The sequence below is a fragment of the Octodon degus genome, unplaced genomic scaffold, assembly GCF_000260255.1.
Source record: "Octodon degus isolate 3935 unplaced genomic scaffold, OctDeg1.0 scaffold00027, whole genome shotgun sequence".
Classification (NCBI taxonomy): Eukaryota; Metazoa; Chordata; class Mammalia; order Rodentia; family Octodontidae; genus Octodon; species Octodon degus.
In genome coordinates, this window is record NW_004524603.1 from 5,383,881 (window position 1) to 5,401,858 (window position 17,978).

General features: G+C 48.3%; 2 pseudogenes; both read left to right on the top strand.

Annotated features, from left to right (window-relative positions):
* Window positions 1-11,970: 11,970 nt before the first annotated feature.
* Window positions 11,971-12,460, top strand: LOC105741901 (annotated as a pseudogene).
* A 4,248-nt stretch (window positions 12,461-16,708) lies between these two features.
* On the top strand, window positions 16,709-17,015 carry LOC101568119 (annotated as a pseudogene).
* Window positions 17,016-17,978: the final 963 nt, after the last annotated feature.

Sequence of the window (17,978 nt, forward strand, 5' to 3'; positions counted from 1 at the left end):
CTGCCATCCCTATTCTGTAAATGGAACTTACTGCCCAAAATGTGGGGGGCACTTTAATTAAATCTGTGCCTTTTCTTTTAGCACATTGAAGATGCTGATCCTGTTAGCTTCTGGTTTCACTAGTTCTAGGGTCATGTGACAATCTTACAAGTCTGTGAAGCTTTTTTCCTGGTATCTTTTATTTTTTATTATTTTTAGGTCACTACATTGGACCCTGCCTAACTTGAACAGAAAAACCCCCAACAGACCCACCACTCTATTCAATCAGGAAGCCCTCACCCCCACCCCAGGAGACCAACATAACCCTGGTTTTTGGTTTTTGTAATGTATTTAGTACAGGGTCTACAGAGTCTCACTACACAGATCGGACTCATAGTGATCCTTCTGTTTTCAGCCTCCCAAGTGCTGGGATTACAGGTGCACACCCTGAGAGGGTGATTGAGATGCCCAATCTCAATCGCCCTCTCAGCACGCCCCAGGGGCAGGGCCGGCACAACATGCCAGGGATTGAACCCCAGCCTCTGTGCTGTGCCTAAGCAGGCGCTTTAGTCTACTGAGCTATCATGCCAGCCCTTTTAGACACATTTTATAAGATTATTTTATAGCCAGTGAGATAGCTTAGTGAACTAAGCACCTGCTTAGGCAAGCGCAGGTACTGGGGTTTGATCTCCCGCTCCACATGCTGAGCCAGCTTTGCCCCTGCCTCCAGGGCAGGCTGAGCCTGCTAGAGTCTGGGTGTAGTGGCACACACCTGTAATCCCGGCACTGGGGAGGCTGAAAGCAGGAGGACCACCACGAGTCAGAGCCTGCATAGCGAGACCCTGTAACAACCAAATATACATATACACATATATATGTATATGTGTATATGTATATTTAATTTTTATTCATTTTAATGAGAAAAAAGATACAATAGCTATGAAACAGTTTCAAAACAGATTAGTAGGGCAATTACAATAATTAATACATTGCATATTGTTGTCTTCATAGCAGTTATTCAGAGGACAAGCTGCAGACATCTTGTCTTAACAATATTAGTACAAACCTTTCTTCTCAATTTAACTAAGAGAAAGTAGCTGTATATCTATCCTAAACAACCAAATATATTAAAAAATATTATTTTATAATCTTTTATAATCAAAAAATCATATACAAGAGTGCAGGAATCTGTCCACACACTAAAAATCAAAGAATCCAGCTCAGGGCCTGGATCCTAATTGATAGGTGATAGGTTCTGGCCCTAGTGTGAATTGCTGAATTATTATGGTGGCCATCTAATATGACCGAAGCCCTTAAAACAACAGTTTATCTCCCCAGAGACCACCTCGGCCCTTCTTCTCCAACCCAGCCCAGGGTGCAGTTTCCTTTCTCTTTCCCACCACCTCAGGGAAGACCTCAATCAGCTCCTCAGATATTTCTAAACATCCCCTCAAATTCCACCTCTACCAAAGGCCCATAAAAGCCCTGCTTTCTTCGTCTCAGGCCTGAGAATCTACCTGCCCCATCTACCCTCAATCCTCTCCATGTCTTTGGAGTTAATAAAGGCTTCTTTAATCTTTCCTATCTCTTTTCTATGCTGCTGAAAAACCCATCACTTTGAACTCAGGGCCTCACACGTGCTAGGTAAGTACTGTGCCACTGAGCTACACCTCAGCCCGAGTCATAGAACTTTCTGAAGCTCATGATTTTCATCAGCTTTGGAAATTTTTTACTCTGGGCTATTATCTCTCAAATACAGCTTCCACCCTGTCCCTCTCTCTCATGGAGAAATTAATGCTGCAAGCACAGTTGGCTTTTCATCCCGCCTCATGGGATGCTGCAGTGGACCTGCCCCTGGGGGAAGAACGATGTTTGCAGCCGAGCTGCCTTCCTTCTTACTTCCTGGCCATTAACAACCCATCCTTTTCATGTTCTAATTTCTAAGGAAGCCTGTAAATCTGGAGGATGGGAGCACTGAAGAGGTGAGGCCCCATCTTCTCTACCTCCTGTGTCACACCCCACTTTGTTGCCATAAAAGCTCTCCCCTGTGATAGGTTCTAACCCTAGTGTTACTATGGTGGTCATCTAATATGGCTGATGCCCTTAAAACAAAGCCCATCTTCCCAAGACCACCTCCCCGCTTCTTCTCCAACTCAGCCCAGGACATACATAATTTGCTATCACACTTCCCTGCTGTCTCAGGGAAGATCCCCAACCAGTTTCTCAGGTATATCTAAACATCCCCTTCAAACTCCACCCCAGCAAAGGGCCATAAAAGCCTCAGCCTCCCTTTGTTCCAAACAAGAGAGAGAATGCCTCATCCTTCCCCACATTCTCTCTCATGTCCTCAAAGAAAGTAAAGTCCCTTCCTCCTCTTCCTTCTGCCTGGTTCTCTGCTTCGCCGATCATCTGAAAGCACCTATCATATGGTGCCATGACTCGGATAGATAGGCTGTGTGTGAGGCTCCTGGGGGCCAAACCCCGAGTCCTGAGCTCCCCGCCTATCAGCCAAGCTTCTCTCCTTCAGGATCTGCCTTTCACCATTGCCAGCTTGGGTACAACACCAGTCCACTTCTCACCTCACAGGTAGGCTGAGCTCTCCAGCTTGCGGTTCTCTCGTTCAGGACTTTGCTCTCTTCACTTTGCCTCTCTTTGCCTTGGGTGTATACCCTTCTCCTAGAGCACTCCTCTGCCATCTTTGGCAATTCGCAGGGCCCTGTGTCCGGAAGTCTAACCATGCCTGGAAGCCGCCTCTAGGGATTCCCCCTTTGCCCCCAGTGACGACTGGAGGGACTAAGGTTTGGGAATTTCGCCTTCGCTGTTCTTCGCTTTGGGAGCTGGTGACAACCACTCCCTGGCTTAGAAGTCTGCTCAGCCTTAAGTTGATCACTCAGGGGAACTGCTCTTTCTTGGCTTTGCCCTGGGTGTACACCCTTCACTCCGAACATTCCCCTGCCATCAGCAATGGGAAATGCTCATTCCCAGCCCCCAAAAGGCACTCCATTGTGATACCTAGTCCGTAATCTTGGCTCTCTCGGCCTCTGGGAGTACATAAAACCAAAGTGATTAATCTACCGCCAGACAGCTTGGCCACAATATAAAACCCACTGACCTACACAAAAAACTTTTGATCCATTAATTCTCCAAAGTTTGAAAAATTTCTATAACCACGCCGGCAAATGGCAGAAAATCCTCTGTATCCAGACTTCTTTCTCTTTGGGGACAGGTTTCCCCTGCACCCCCTATCCCACCCCCAGCCTCCCTCCGTCCCTCAACAGTAGAGGGGCCCGGATACTCTCTGCTCACACAGCTCCGCCCAGTCCCCTCCCTCCGCTTCCTCAGATCCTCTAAAAGATGCTGCTCGGGTGCTCGGTCCCCCTCGCCCCCCAGCTGCAGCTCCTCAGCCTCCTCCGCTGCAGCCTCCCGGGCTTCCAGCCTCGCCGACCCTTCCCTTTCACCTGCTCTGGCCCCTCACCGGCTGTCACTCTCACAGCCCCATCTCTCTCTCCACAGTTGCCTAAACCAAGGACAACTGCCCCGCCTAATGATCTCTCAGTCAGATCAGACCCCCTGCACCCCAACCTGCAGAACCCACAGCCTGAGCACTGTTCCGCCCCTCGCTGCAGCCCCTCGCTGCAGCAGCTTTCGCCTCCTCCACGGCTGGGGCTTCACCTTATGACCACGGTCTTTTTCCTTCAGATTTTTCACTTTAACACTTTTTTCCCCAACAGCATGAGCCCCACCCTCTGCCACCCATCAACCTAGAGACAAGATAACAGCCCACCAAGTGAGCAAACACACGACTAGAGCCCCTCAGCCACCTCTACAATCTGCACAGCCACAACAGACACCTCAGTTTCCCCCACTGCCAGCCTACATGTCCAGGACTTGTACACGGCAGCCTCCCTCTACTGCGCTGTGCCTAATCCTTAGGCTCTGCTCAGTTTGCATCCTCCCACTCAAACCTGATACACTACATTTAACCTTTTTTTTTTTTTTTTTTTTTTTTGGTGATACCAGGGGTCGAACTCAGGACCTTGTGCTTGCCAGGCAAGCACTTATTCCACTGACCTGTCTTCCCAACCCAAATTTACTTTTTTTCTTTCTTTCTTTTTATTTATTTTTTATTTTTTTTGGTAGCTACATTAAACCTAAGCATATATATTAACCATAAATAAGAGGTTTTTGCCTTTTTCCAAATTCTTATAAGAGATCTCTGCTAATTGACCTACAAAAGTTCTGACCAGTCTCTCACAATTACAAACCAAAAAAGATCATCATAATTTAACCCGGCCTTAGGGGCAAGGGAGATGGCTCTGTGGAATAAGCGCTTCCCTGGCAAGCACAAGGGCCCGAGTTCAATCCCCGATTCTGAAAAAAAAAAAAAAAAAAAATTTAACCTGACTAGAAATATATCTGAGTGCACTCTCATTTTATAAAGATAACTATGTATCCTGTGTGTACTTGTTTGTTTTTATGTCATTTGGTAAACAGCTGTTCCTTTTTATTTAAAAATATAAACTTGGGGCTGGGGAGATGGCTCAGTGGAATAAGCGCTTCCCTGGCAAGCACAAGGGCCTGAGTTCAATCCCCGGTTCCACCAAAACAAAAATAAAATAAAAATAAACTTAAAAGCATGTTTTCTCCTGAGTTACCACCTGGTCTAACTGGCATCAAAATTAATTTATAATTAAATTAAAATGGGGAGAAATTATTAAACAGGACTCTTAATTGGTGGATAAAGGGTAGCCAACCTTGGTTCATCAATAAAGAACCTCCCATAATCTCCTTAAAAGACACTCCTAAAAATTTGGTCATTGGTCAAAACGAAGATTTTTCAAAAATTAAAAGAAGGTTTATTCATAAAGGATGCCCAACATATTAAATAGATGCATGCCTTCCAAATATACAGTATTCTACAATATCAGTTTTCTTTTCTTTTCTTTTTTTTTTTTTTGCGGAAGTGGGGATTGAACTCAGGCCCTTGCATTTGCCAGGGAAGCGTTTATTCCACTGAGCCATCTCCCCCGCCCTCATTTTTCTTTCAGATTTAAACATCTGCCTTTCTCTTATGCTTCAGGTATTCATAATAAAAGGTCCCTATTAAGCCAACATGAGGTCATCAGTCAAATGATAATTTTCTGACTCAAACTTACGTGACACGCATCCTGTGTGTGCACCATCACATTTAGAGGTTCCACAACAAAATGGGAATTTCGTGATCTGTTCTGGCTGCCAAGCTACTCTACCGTGTATGACTACTGACGCAGAATGCTCTTGTATAGCTGCGTCAGTTGGGGCCGGGGAGATGGCTCAGTGGCATACGCGCTTCCCTGGCAAGCGCGAGGGCCTGAGTTCAATCCCCAGTTCCACCAAAAACAAAAACAAAAACAAAAACAAAGTAACTGCATCGGTTAACATTCTACAGAGATTTAACTGCTAAAATGTCCATGCTTGGTAAGAAATAACAGTTCTCTGGTTATACTTTGTATTTCAAGGTACTCGATACTCAGATAAAATTCTAATATTCACGTATATTGCTTCAAACTAAATATACTAATGTAGGCCCAGATTCACCTAAAGGAACAATTGTTATTAATTCCTATCTTATGTCCCTATCTGTCCCTGACATTCATGTCAAACTAAAAAGACAAATCTCGGCCCTCAAACCCCAGAAAAATTTACTTCATCTAACTTTCTAGGGGACCTACTAGTCTGCTCAGTTTTTTAAGTGCCTGCTCATGCAAACGCAGTCAGGCGCAGGATACCGCAGTTCAATCCCCGGCTCCACCTGCCTTACCAGATCTGCCCTTAAGGCAGCCTGAGCCAGCCAAAAAAAAAATCCTTCTAACTTAAAAAAAAATTTAAAAGAGCCAGCCACATAGCTCAGCAGATTAAAGCACCCGCAAGCAGGTGCAGGGGCTGGAGGTTCAATCCCCAGGGCCTGCCATGCCGGCCCCACCCCTGGGGCACCCTGAAAGGACAACCGAGACTGGGTGTGGCAGTACATGCCTGTAATCCCAGCACTTGGGAGGCTGAACACAGGAGAATCACTCACTACAAGTCCGATCTAGTAGTGAGACTCTGAACACCCTGTAGATCCTTCCCTAAAATTATAAAAATAAAAAAAAACACCTTTCTGTGTCTTCAATAATAGAGACCAAAATTAACTATACACAGTGCCAACTTTTGGCTGCAACACTGGAGACTTCCATCAAAGCAGGACTTTAACAAGATAATGCTGAGTGAGCTTAAACAACTGCCGCCCAAGTCCTTCCTGGATGGTTTCACGTGCAGCGGAGAAGGACACTGACACAACACTGCCCCAACCTGCAGCCATCACTGGGACATCTACAAGCTCGAGGGTCACTGGAGGTGTGATTGTCCTAGCTGCCAGAGAGTGGGTAAGCCATCCACTAATTCCCTGCCCTTGCAGGAAACCTCACTACAGCCAAATCTGCCAATACTTGACCTGCTTGGTCTTGCCGCTGAAGAGCAACCACAGACCTTGGGTTCCATGTTACACATCAGAGTCTCCAGTCTCGCTGCACACCTCAGGTTAAAAAAAAAAAAAACACCTCTTTTCTTGCTGACACAGAGACCACATATAGTGTTCTTCTTGAGTTCTAAAGCCGCTGTATTAGCTCTATAGTCTCCATAGTGGGTGTTGATGGCCGACCTACATGGCCCCTTTTAGACAGGCCCATTCCCTGCTGACTCCAGACACTGCTCCTCACTCATAATTTCCTTTTGATCCCAACCTGTCCCACACCTCTCATGGGGAGAGACCTCCTCCAAAGCTCCACTTCTCTCTCCTCTCTCCTCACAGTGCACATCCTACAAACCCAACCTCTATGCACAGCCAGCTCCTCCCTCCCTCTTCCCTTGTCGGCCACATACTGTAAAACACTTCAGTCCCACTTGTGCCACACATGCCACTCCTAGACTAATGTGCCTCAAAAGATCCTACATTCCCCAATACCTGATAGCTCCAAACATCAGAAGAGACTCCAACCCATATGCCTTCTTCACCGCTGCTTTACACCCCGAATGACAAGACCTCTTTGCCTTCACTTGGACTGATCCAGGCACCCATGATCTCAGCAGCTCACTCAGTCAGTCCTGCCTCAGGAGTTCAGAGATGGTCCCCACTCCTTTAGCCAAGCCCTTGCTGCTGACCTCAGCCCCTTGGCCTGCTCCTCCAATATACAGACGCCCCCCTCCTTTGCTCTCCCTCGCATGCCCTAGCCCTGCGACACACAGCTGCTCTTCTCAATTTTCTCTCAGGATGAAGTTACTGCGTCTCTCCCTCCAAGGCTCAGATAGCTTCACCAAAAGTCCAATATCTAGGACTCACCCTCACTCCCACTACTCCTGCAATCACTGCTGACCACAAAGCCCTCTTCGTGACCTTCAGGTGCTGGCCACCAAACAGCAAGTTCTCTCCTTCCTTGGTGTAGCCAATTTCTTCCGCCTCTGGGTTCCCGACTTCGCCTCTCTGGCACAGCCTTTCTTTAGGACATCAAAGTGTTCCCTGTTAGAGCCCCTTGACCCTGCTGCTCCTATACATTCCTCCTTTCACAAGCTACAACAGGCCCTCCTAAGGGTCCAGCTCTCACTCTACCCAAACCCACTCAGCCTTTTACCCTATACACCACCTCTCAGGGCCACAGTGTTGTAGGCAGCTGAGTTAGATAGAAATATTATAGGCAGTCAGACAGGGTCAGGCCCTCGAAGGAGATAACACAGAGGACAAGATGCCTTACAACTGTGACAGGGACAGATGCTCCCGCTGTGAGCCAGAGACCAAACAAATGCTAACCTCCCTAAAGATTAGCATCCCAGATTGATCATTACCCTGAAAAAGCCAGAAAAAAATCCTTATCTGATGGCTACCAGATAAAGTCCTGTTTCACATTCATACCCGCTTGCTACCTGACACCCTTCCCCATTTGGTCCCAGACTTGATCAATTTTACCTGAGCAATGGTGCTCGTAATCTCATCGGTTGACCATAGTTTTGTCCCACCCCACATCCACCTAAGCGAGTTTCCATTCTCTCCGCTTCAACCCCACATGGTTTCACACTATAAAGGTCCCTGAAAGAGACAGCTTCCCAGGAACAACCCACTCAGCCCACCTCCTGTCCCTCTCTCAGACAGGAGCTTTCTTTCTCTCAATAAATATATTCTGCTCATAAACTCCATTTGTTCCTAAAATTCATTCTTCGGTTTTAGAGAATACAAACTCGTCCAACTCAGGCCGGGAGATCCTTTTTCCCCATGTCATTTGGAGGTTCCCTGTGTCATTTGGAGGTCACCCACCCAAGATCAGTTTTTCTCCTTGTATCAACAGTATAGCAAATGTTTTAAGACATAAAAAGGGACTATCCTTTCAGGTAGTAGCCTACTTTTCTAAACAACTAGACAACACAGCCCGCAGAGAGACTTCATGTCTCCGTGAACCCACAGCTGCCACACTGACACAAAACACAAAGTTCACTTTAAGACAATCTCTCACGGTCCAGTTCCCCCATCACCTTAATGAGCTTGTCACACCCAAAACACGTCCAGCTCCAATGACTCCCTCTGGCACACAGCAGATCCCCCGAATGTTCATAGAAGACCCTTCCATCACTGTTTCCACTAGAACCCCCCTCAGTCCGGCTACTTACTTCCTACCTCTGATGAGGCCCCTCATCACATCTGTGTTGAGACCCCACAGATGACCCTGTCTCCCTTCCCTCTCGTTGACAGCGCTCCTCTTCCCACTGCCTCTGATACATGGTTCATAGATGGCAGTTCAACAAACCCAACCACCCCCAAAAGGGCAGGATATGCTGAAGTTAATACATCAACTGTGCTAGAGGCAGGCCCACGACCACCTGGGACATCTTCACAAAAGGCAGAGCTCACAGCCCTTACTCACAACCTCACAATTACTGAAGATAAGATTACTAACATTTATGCAGACTCTAAGTATGCATTCAGCATCCTACACTCATGCTGCCGCTTGGCAGGAAAGGGGATTCATTAGTACCTGAGGCACTCCCATTACCAATGCACCCCTTATTCTTAAGCTCCTAGAGGCAGCGCACTTCCCCAAACAGGTGGCAGCATCCACTGCAGGGACACCGCACCCCATCAGATTTCATCACCTGAAGCAGTGCTTTTGCAGATGCACAGGCCAAATTAGCCGCCCAGCAGCCGTTCTCTTCCCACCTTCTCTCCCTCATCCCAACGACCATGCCCTCACCCCAGTACTCACCAGAACAACTACAACCGCTCCATAAGCCTGACCATCACCAAAATGTACAGGGATGGATCTCCCAAGGGTCAAAGCTTCTCCCGGACCCGCGAGCACATGCTGTTATCACCAGCTCACACAATTGCTTTCATGTCGGCACCCAGGCACTATATGAACTCTTAGCTCCTATCACCACGCACCCCTCTCTCAAAACCATCATTCGGGGCCAGGGAGATTGCGCAGAAGAACAAGCACTTGCCTGGCAAGCGCAGGGTCCTGAGTTCAATCCCCAGTACCGAAAAAAAAAAAAATCATTGCCTAGGTTACTCACCACTGCCAACTCTGGGCCAAGACCTCTCCTCAGGGATGTCTACCACCTCCCTCCTTCCCAGCTCACCAGCTTCATGGACACAGCCCAGGTGAAGACTGGCAGATAGACTTCACACGTATGCCCCGGCACAAAACGTACAGGTATCTATTTCCTTTTGTCTGTACCTTCTCAGGGTGGGACAGTGGCTTTCCTACTGTTCCGGGAAAGCACAGAGGTGGTCACAAAGATTCTCCTACAAGAGATGATCCCCAGATTTAGGCTGCCCTGAACTGTCCAGTCAGATAGTTCATCTCTCAAGTCACTCAACAGGCTGCCTCTAGTCCCAACATCCCTTGACACTTGCACATACCTTATCACCCACAGTCCTCTGGCAAGGTAGAAAAGGCAAATGGGCTACTAAAGACTCATCTCACAAAACTTATCCTAGAACTCCCCCATTTGCCCTGGCCTCAGCTCCTTCCCTTAGCCCTCACCAGACTCAGGACCCTCCCCAGGGCACTCACCTTTCGGAGTCCACTTGAGCTCATGTGTGGGAAACCCTTCTTGCTTCACCACCTTCTGCTCCTGACAGCCTTCCCCTCTCGCTAACTCTCTTCCCGTCCTCTCCCTCAATACTTGCTACGACAGCATGCAGACTCGTGCCTTCCACAACCAGTGGACACCACTCAATTGATGCCATCTATATCCCCTGGAGACTTCATCTATCTTAAATCCCCTAAACCTACAGGATTAGAGCCAGCGTGGACAGGACCCCCATTTGGTCATCCTCTCAACAGCGCCAGCTTGCCCTTCTGGTTCCACATCACTGAGTCAAGCGATACTCAGACAACTCCACTCCACCCGACGACTCTGTCCCTCCTGATCCTGAGCCAGTGACTCCTGAATGGTCTTCACAGCTCTTGTCACTTATGCTTCTCCATCTAACTAGAGGTTCAAAACCCCTAGGTTCCTTCAGTCTCGGATGCGAGCCTTCACTAATGAAGAGCTTCTAGTCCTGGCTGAGACACCTGGCACTCATGGGCATGAACCATCACCCTGCCAACCCTCCTAGCCCCCAAGACGACACCCCCGCTCAGCAGGAAGCAGTCTAAGAGTCTCGATGCCCCTTTTTATAGCAACCAAAAGACGGGAATGACAAGCTCTGGCCCTACTATGAACTGCTAAAATCATCCTGGTGGGGCTGGTGAGATGGCTCAGTGGTCTAAAGCACCTACTTAGAACAAGCTTAACAAAGCACAGGGACCGCGGTTCAATCCCCAGCACCACATGCCAGCCAGCCCCGCCCCCTGGTGGGCTGAGCTGGACACACACACACACACACACACACACACAAATAAATAAATAAATAAATAAAATTTAAAATCATCCTGGTGGTAATCTAATATGGCCAATGCCCTCAAAACAAAGCCCATCTTCCCAAGATCACCTCCCCCCTTGTTCTCCTGCTCAGCCCAGGACATAATTTACTTTCACCCTTCCCACCCAATCAGTTTCTCAGGTATAGATAAACATCCCCTCTAAACTCCACCCCTGGGGACCTGGGAGATGGCTCAGTAGAATAAGTGCTTCCCTGGCAAGTGCAAGGGCCCGAGTTCAATCCCTGGTTCCACCAAAAAAAAATAATAATAAATAAATAAACCCCACCCCAGCAAAAGGCTCCCTTTCTCCAATAGAGAGAGAATGCCTCATCCTTCCCACATTCTCTCCCGTGTCCTCAAAGAAAATAAAGCCCCTTGCCCTTCTTCCTTCTGCCTGTTTCTCCGCTGTTCTCATCACCTGAAAACACCTATGGCCCTGAGCATCAGGAGACAGAGGTTCCAGGCCCCGAATCTCCTTCAGCACAAGCACAAGCTTCAAATAAACCTTTTCCTTCCGCCAAATTCTGTGCCCTGAGCTCTTAGGGAGCATGCTAGGCAAACGCTCTACCACTGAATACAGCCACAGCACTTTTTATTTTTGAGATAGGATCTCACCTCAGTGCCCAGGCTGGGCTGGCACTTGGCGGCGCTCCTTTCTCTGCTTCTTGAGCAGCTCTGGCACTCTCAGTGTTTAGTAATTTTTCTGAGATGCCACACATACCCCCCCACACTTTTTTTTTCTTTTGGTACTGAAGTTTGAACCTGAGACCTTGGCACTAAACTACATCCTCAGCCTTTTAAAATTATCTTTATTTTCTGAGACAAGTTCTCATGAAGACACCAAGTTGCCCAGGCTGAGCTCAAACTTGTGACCTTCTGCCTGAGCCCCAACCAGTGCTGGGTTCACACACTCACACTGCCAAAAACATCCAGTAACACAACATCAAGGTCTGCTCTAGCTGCCATCCTGGGTTCCTGCATGTGTGCCCCTAATCTCAGCTGGTCCGCCCCAGACCCCCTGAGCACCAGCCCTAGTGCCCCGCTCTGCTCCGACAAGATGAAAGAAACTATCATGAACCAGGAAAAACTCGCCAAACTGCAGGCACAAGTGCACATTGGTGGGAAAGGAACTGCTCACAGAAAGAAGAAGGTGGTTCATAGAACAGCCCCAGTAGGTGATAAAGAACTTCAGTTCTAATTAAAGAAGTCAGGGGTAAACAACATCTCCAGTATTGAAGAAGTGAATATGTTCACAAACCAGGGAACAGTTATCCACTTCCAACAACCCAAAAGTCCAGGCATCTCTGGCAGCAAACACTTTCACCATTCCAGGCCATGCTGAGACGAAACAACCGACAGAAATGCTACCCAGCGGCTTGAACCAGCCTGGTGCAGGCAGTGTGACCAGCTCAAGGAGGCTGGCTGAAGCTCTGCCCAGACAATCTGTGGATGGAAAAGCCCCGCTTGCTGCTGGAGAAGAGGCTGATGACGAGGTTCCAGATCTTCTGGAGAATTTCGATGAGGCGTCTAAGAATGAGGCAAACTGAACTAAGTCAGCTTCTGAAAAATATCAAACTTGGAAGAAATTGCTGGGAGCTACTATTTTATATTATGACTGCTTTTTAAAATTGTTTTTGTTAATGGATCTGATAAAATCTAGATTTCTAATATTTTTAAGCCCAAGCCCCTTGGACACTGCAGCTCTTTTCAGTTTTTGCTTACATACAATTCATTCTTTGCAGCCAATTAAGCTGGAGAAGCCTGGGAATAAAGTTTGAAACAGATTAATTAAAAAAAATATATCATCAAGGTCTCAAATGTCCCATCCTCCATGGGATGCTGCTCCTCCCAGTGGCCTTAATCCAATCATAGGCTTCCTGACATAGGCAGCCAGCACTTGCGAGGCTGAGGCAGGAGGATTGTTGTGAATTCAAGACCAGCCTGGGCTACAAAGTGAGCTCAAGACACCCTGAACTGCATAGGGAGACCCTCTCAGAAAGAGAGAGAGAGAGAGAGAGAGAGAGAGATTGATTGTAGGCAGTTAGATGGCGCTGGGCCCTTGAGGAGTCAATGCAGAAGACAGCTGGGGCAGGAGGCACATTCCTGGAAGGTCAGGCCTCAGGACAGAGAATGACCACACTGGCACACTTTCCCTAGGGATGAGCAGCCATGAGGGACATCTCATTAGGCATTGCTCACCTCAGGAGGGGGCCAAACTCCTTGACCCACCCTCCCTCCATGGTCCCCTGTGTGCTTGCTACTTGACTTGCTTCCCCATTTGATTTCCATTAAATCAAAATGACCTCAGTGAAGGGCGGGGAGATAGCTCAGTGGAATAAGTGCTTGCCTTGAAAGCGAAAGGTCCTGCATTTGATCCGTGGTACCAATGCAGATTAAAAAAAAAAAAAAAAAAAAAAAAAAGAAGGGCCGGCCAAATAGCTCAGCAGATTAAAGTGCCTGCAAGCAGGAGCAGGGGTTGGGGGCTTGATCCCCCGGCCTGCTGTGCTGGCCCCGCCCCCAGGGTGTGCTGAGAGAGCAATGGAGACTGGGTGTGGTGGTGCACAGCTGTAATCCCAGCACTTGGGGGGGCTGGGGAGATGGCTCAGTAAAATAAGTGCAAGGGCCTGAGTTCAATCCCCGGTTCTGCTAAAAAAAAAAAAAAAAAAAAGTCCCAGCACTTGGGAGGCTGTAAAAAGGAGAATCACTGCAAGTCTGATCTAGTAGTGAGACCCTGAACACCCTGTAGACCCTTCCCTAAAATTAAAAAAAAATGACCCAAGTGAGCAGGGCATCGTGGCACACACTTTCATTCCAGCACCAGGAGGCTGAGGCAGGAGGATCACCAGGAGTTTGAGGCCAGCCTGGGCTACATGGCAAGACAGACCTTGACTCATAAACAAAACAAAACACCTACGCGCCTCCACTCATCCTGATTGCTTGGCCATAGCGTTGGCCCGCCTCATAGCACCTTGCCGTCGCCCACCTGACTGCCATCACCTACGCAACTGTACTTGCAACCTCAACAGCTAGCTACAGCTCTGCTCCGCTTTACACCCCCTCGCCTTGGGGCTTTACTCCATAGGGGTCTGGAGAAGGATGAACCAGACGTGCCCATCCAGGGGGCAGGAGGTCAACTTCCCTCTTGTGGTTTGGATGATTTGGAAGTCCCGTATCGCCCCTATATCCTGCCCCTGTATCACCGGTGGGGGCTCGGGCCAGCTGCCCCTCCCCCAGGCAGGGTCAGCCCTGCAGCCACACCCCTAAACCCCCACCCCAAGAGAACTTGTCTCTCTGACCTGCCAGTCCAGCAAATGCCCCCTGTGGGAGGATCTTGCAACTGCCTGGTGTCTGCTGAAAGCTCTCTGGGGTATAGGTCTGGAATCTCAGGCTCTGGACTTCCTCCAGACTCTGGTGGGCCCTGGGGTCAGGATGTGCCCTGGGGTCACAGCAGGCAGAAGCGAGCTGTCTCCTCCGGGGAGCTATCCGCCCAGCACCTGCAAACAGGTGACCTCTGGCTTTTCTTTTTTTAGAAGATACATATGTCCCAGTTACTCTTCTCTCGTTGCTGGGACAAATACCCGACATCCAAATTCAAGGAAGGAAAGGTTTATTCCGCTCACAGTTACTGGAAGTTTCAGTCTCTACTCAGCTAGCTTCAAGGCAGCCTGGCACTTGGCAGAGGGCAGCAGTTCATGGTGGCAGCAAAGAGCAAGAACACAAAAGGAGGGGTAGCAGCAGTTCAAGCAGCTGGCTTCTCTTTCCTCCTTACACTGAAATGCAAATTACCTGTCCCAGGGCAGGGGCCGCATCCACACCCACAGTAATCAATCAGAAACTCCAGAAGCCACCCCAAGACTGCATGAGGCTTTGGGGGGACACCTATAAACAAACCATGACATATTGTTTTAATCTTTTATTTATTTGGTACAGGGCCTCACTACGCAGCTCAGACTCCTATTGATCCTCCTGTCTCAGCCTCCCCAGTGCTGTGATTACAGGCATCCGCCACCACGCCCAGCTTTGGTGGCAGGAGCGGCACATGGTACCCAGAATCCAATCCAGGTCATTGCGCTTGCTGGGCAGGTGCTTAGACCTCCGACCTATCTTCCCAGCTCAACCTCTGGCTTTTCTCTGTACTTTTTTTTTTTTTTTTTTTTTGCGGAACCGGGGATTGAACTCAGGCCTTTGCGCCTGCCAGGGAAGCGCTTATTCTACTAAGCCATCTCCCCGGCCCCAACCGCTGGCTTTTCTAACTGTTAGTGGGCACCCTGGTCTCCCGCTTGCTGCTCCCACCCCCTCCCCCACCTCAGGAGTATTCAGCCAACTAGCAGGACTTCCTAGAGTCAGCACACTGCTACTCACCTCATAGAAAGGTGTGGGAAAATCTCTTCTCAGGAGACAGTCTTTGTCCCCTGAGCCCTGGCTGTAATTATTATTCCCTTGTTAGAAAGCAGTATTACAGCCCCAGGGGCCCGGGGAGGTAGCTCACTGACCTAAGTGCCTGCCTGGGAAGCACAAGGTCCTGGGATCGATCCCCAGTACTGCTGTAGGCAGCTGAATGAGATGGAAATATTACAGGCAGTCAGGCAGGGCCAGGCCCTCAAGGATGTAGTATGGAAGACAAGGTGACAACTTGGAAGAGACAGACACTCCCAGCTGTGCGCCAGACCTCAAGTCCAAAGAGGAAACAAATACAGCCACATACTTCCCCAGGGGTGGGCATCAGGGATTGATATTCTAAAGAGGTATCAATCACCTTGAAGGGCCCAAATGAGTCACTGACCCAACCCCCAGCAGGAAGAGACCCTGCCCCATATCCCTGCCCGCTTGCTGCGGGACTCGCTTCCCCATGTGGTCCTGGATTTAATCAATTTTACCTGAGCAATGGTGCTTGTAACCTCATTGGTTGGCCATACATAGTTTTGTCTCGCCTCATGTCCACCTAAGCAAGTTTCCATGTTCTCCACTGCCTTAGACCCGCCTCACTACATGGTTTTCCCTATAAAAGTCCCCGGAAGAGACAGCTTCCCAGGGATCACCCGCTGGAGGGGGAGGGGGGGGATCCTGTACCTGTCTTGAACAGGAGCTTTCTTTCTCCCAATAAATATAGTCTGCTCATAACCTCCATTTGTTCCTAACATTCATTCTTGAGTTTTAGAGAACATGAACTCATCCCAGGTACCTTTCAGATCGGGAGTTACATTTTCCCCCTATATCTTTTTTTTGGCAGAACTGGGGATTGAACTCAGGCCCTTGCGCTTGCCAGGGAAGCACTTACTCTGCTGAGCCATCTTCCTGGCCGCCTCCCCCATATCTTTTGGAGGTCATCCACCGAGATCAATTTTTTCCCTATATCAGTACCACGTGCTGTGCCAGCCCCTGAAAGCCTGGGCTCACTGTGCAAGCCACCAAAATTGGGCATGATGGCGCATGCTTGTAATCTCAGCACTGAGGATACTGAGACAGGAGAATCACGAGGCGTTAGAGCTGCGTAGTGAGCTGTACCAAATAAATAAAAGGGCCGGGGAGATGGCTCAGTAGAATAAGTGCTTGTCTGGCAAGTGCAAGGGCCTAAGTTCAATCTCTGGTTCTGCCAAAAAGAAAAAAAAAAGCAAATAAAATATTTTTTAAAAATTAAAAAATAGGGGGCTAGGGAGATGGCTCAGTAGAATAAGTGCTTGCCTAGCAAGGGCAAGGGCCTGAGTTCAATCCCCAGTTCCGCAAAAAAACCCACAAAAAAACGAGTTGCCGCTAGAGGTAGCGTGGTGGCTGGCGTTGTCTTGTCGGGCTCCGCCATGGCGTACCGGGGTCAGGGCCAGAAAGTCCAGAAGGTGGTGGTGCAGCCCATCAGCCTCATCTTCAGATGCTTGCAGAATAGATCCCGGATCCAGGAGTGGCTGTATGAGCAAGTGAATATGCGGATAGAGGGCTGTATTATTGGTTTTGATGAGTACATGAACCTTGTATTAGATGATGCAGAAGAAATTCATTCTAAAACAAAGTCAAGGAAACAACTGGGTCGGATCATGCTGAAAGGAGATAACATTACTCTGCTACAAAGTGTCTCCAACTAGAAATGATCAATGAATTCAAACAGGGAAGTGAGGAAGTGGCAATTATGATGATATGTAAAAAGACAATTGTTTAAGTGGTTTGCCCTGGGAGTGTTTGTAAATCTTTTGTTCATATTGTTTTGATTACCCTTATGTTTTTACTGAAGGCCAATAAATGTAGAGTTGCTTTTATTAAAAAAAAATTTAAAAATAGAGGCCCTGGAAGATGGCTCAGCAGGCATAAGTGCCTGCCTGGCAAGTGCAAGGTCCTAGGTTTGATCCCTGGTACCAATAACAACAACAAAAAATTCTGAACAGAGTACAGAAGAAAAAAAAAAAATTGGCTGGTGAGATGGCTCAGTGGTCTAAAGCACCTACTTAAAACAAGCTAAGCCAAGCAAAGCACAGGGACCGCAGTTCAATCCCCAGCACCACACGCCAGCCAGCCCCTGCCCCCTGGTGGGCTGAGCTGGCCACACACACACAAAATAAATAAGTAAATATTTTTAAAAAATTAAAAATAGAGCCAACGAGATAGCTCAGCAGACTAAAATGCCTGCTTAGGCAAACTTAGGCAAGCCCAGGGACCACGGTTCAATCTCCTCTCCCAGTGACACAGGGAGAAAAACTGATCTTGGGTGGATGACTTCCACATGATATAGGGGAAAATGAAACTCCCAATCTGAAAGGTACCTGGGACGAGTTTGTGCTCTCTAAACTGAAGAATGAATATTAGGAATAAATGGAGATTATGAGAATATATTTATTGGGAGAAAGAAAGTTCTTGTCTGAGAGAGGGATAGGAGGGGATCCCCAGAGCGGGTGGTGCCCCGGGAAGCTCTCTTTTCCAGGGACTTTTATTTTTATTTAATTTTTTTTTGGTGGGGGGGCAGAACCAGGGATTGAATTCAGGCCCTTGCACTTGCCAGGGAAGCGCTTATTGTACTGAGCCAAATCCCAGGCTCTGTCTTCCTGTGTTGAGTGAAGTTGTGATGCCGGGAGTTGCAGCAGC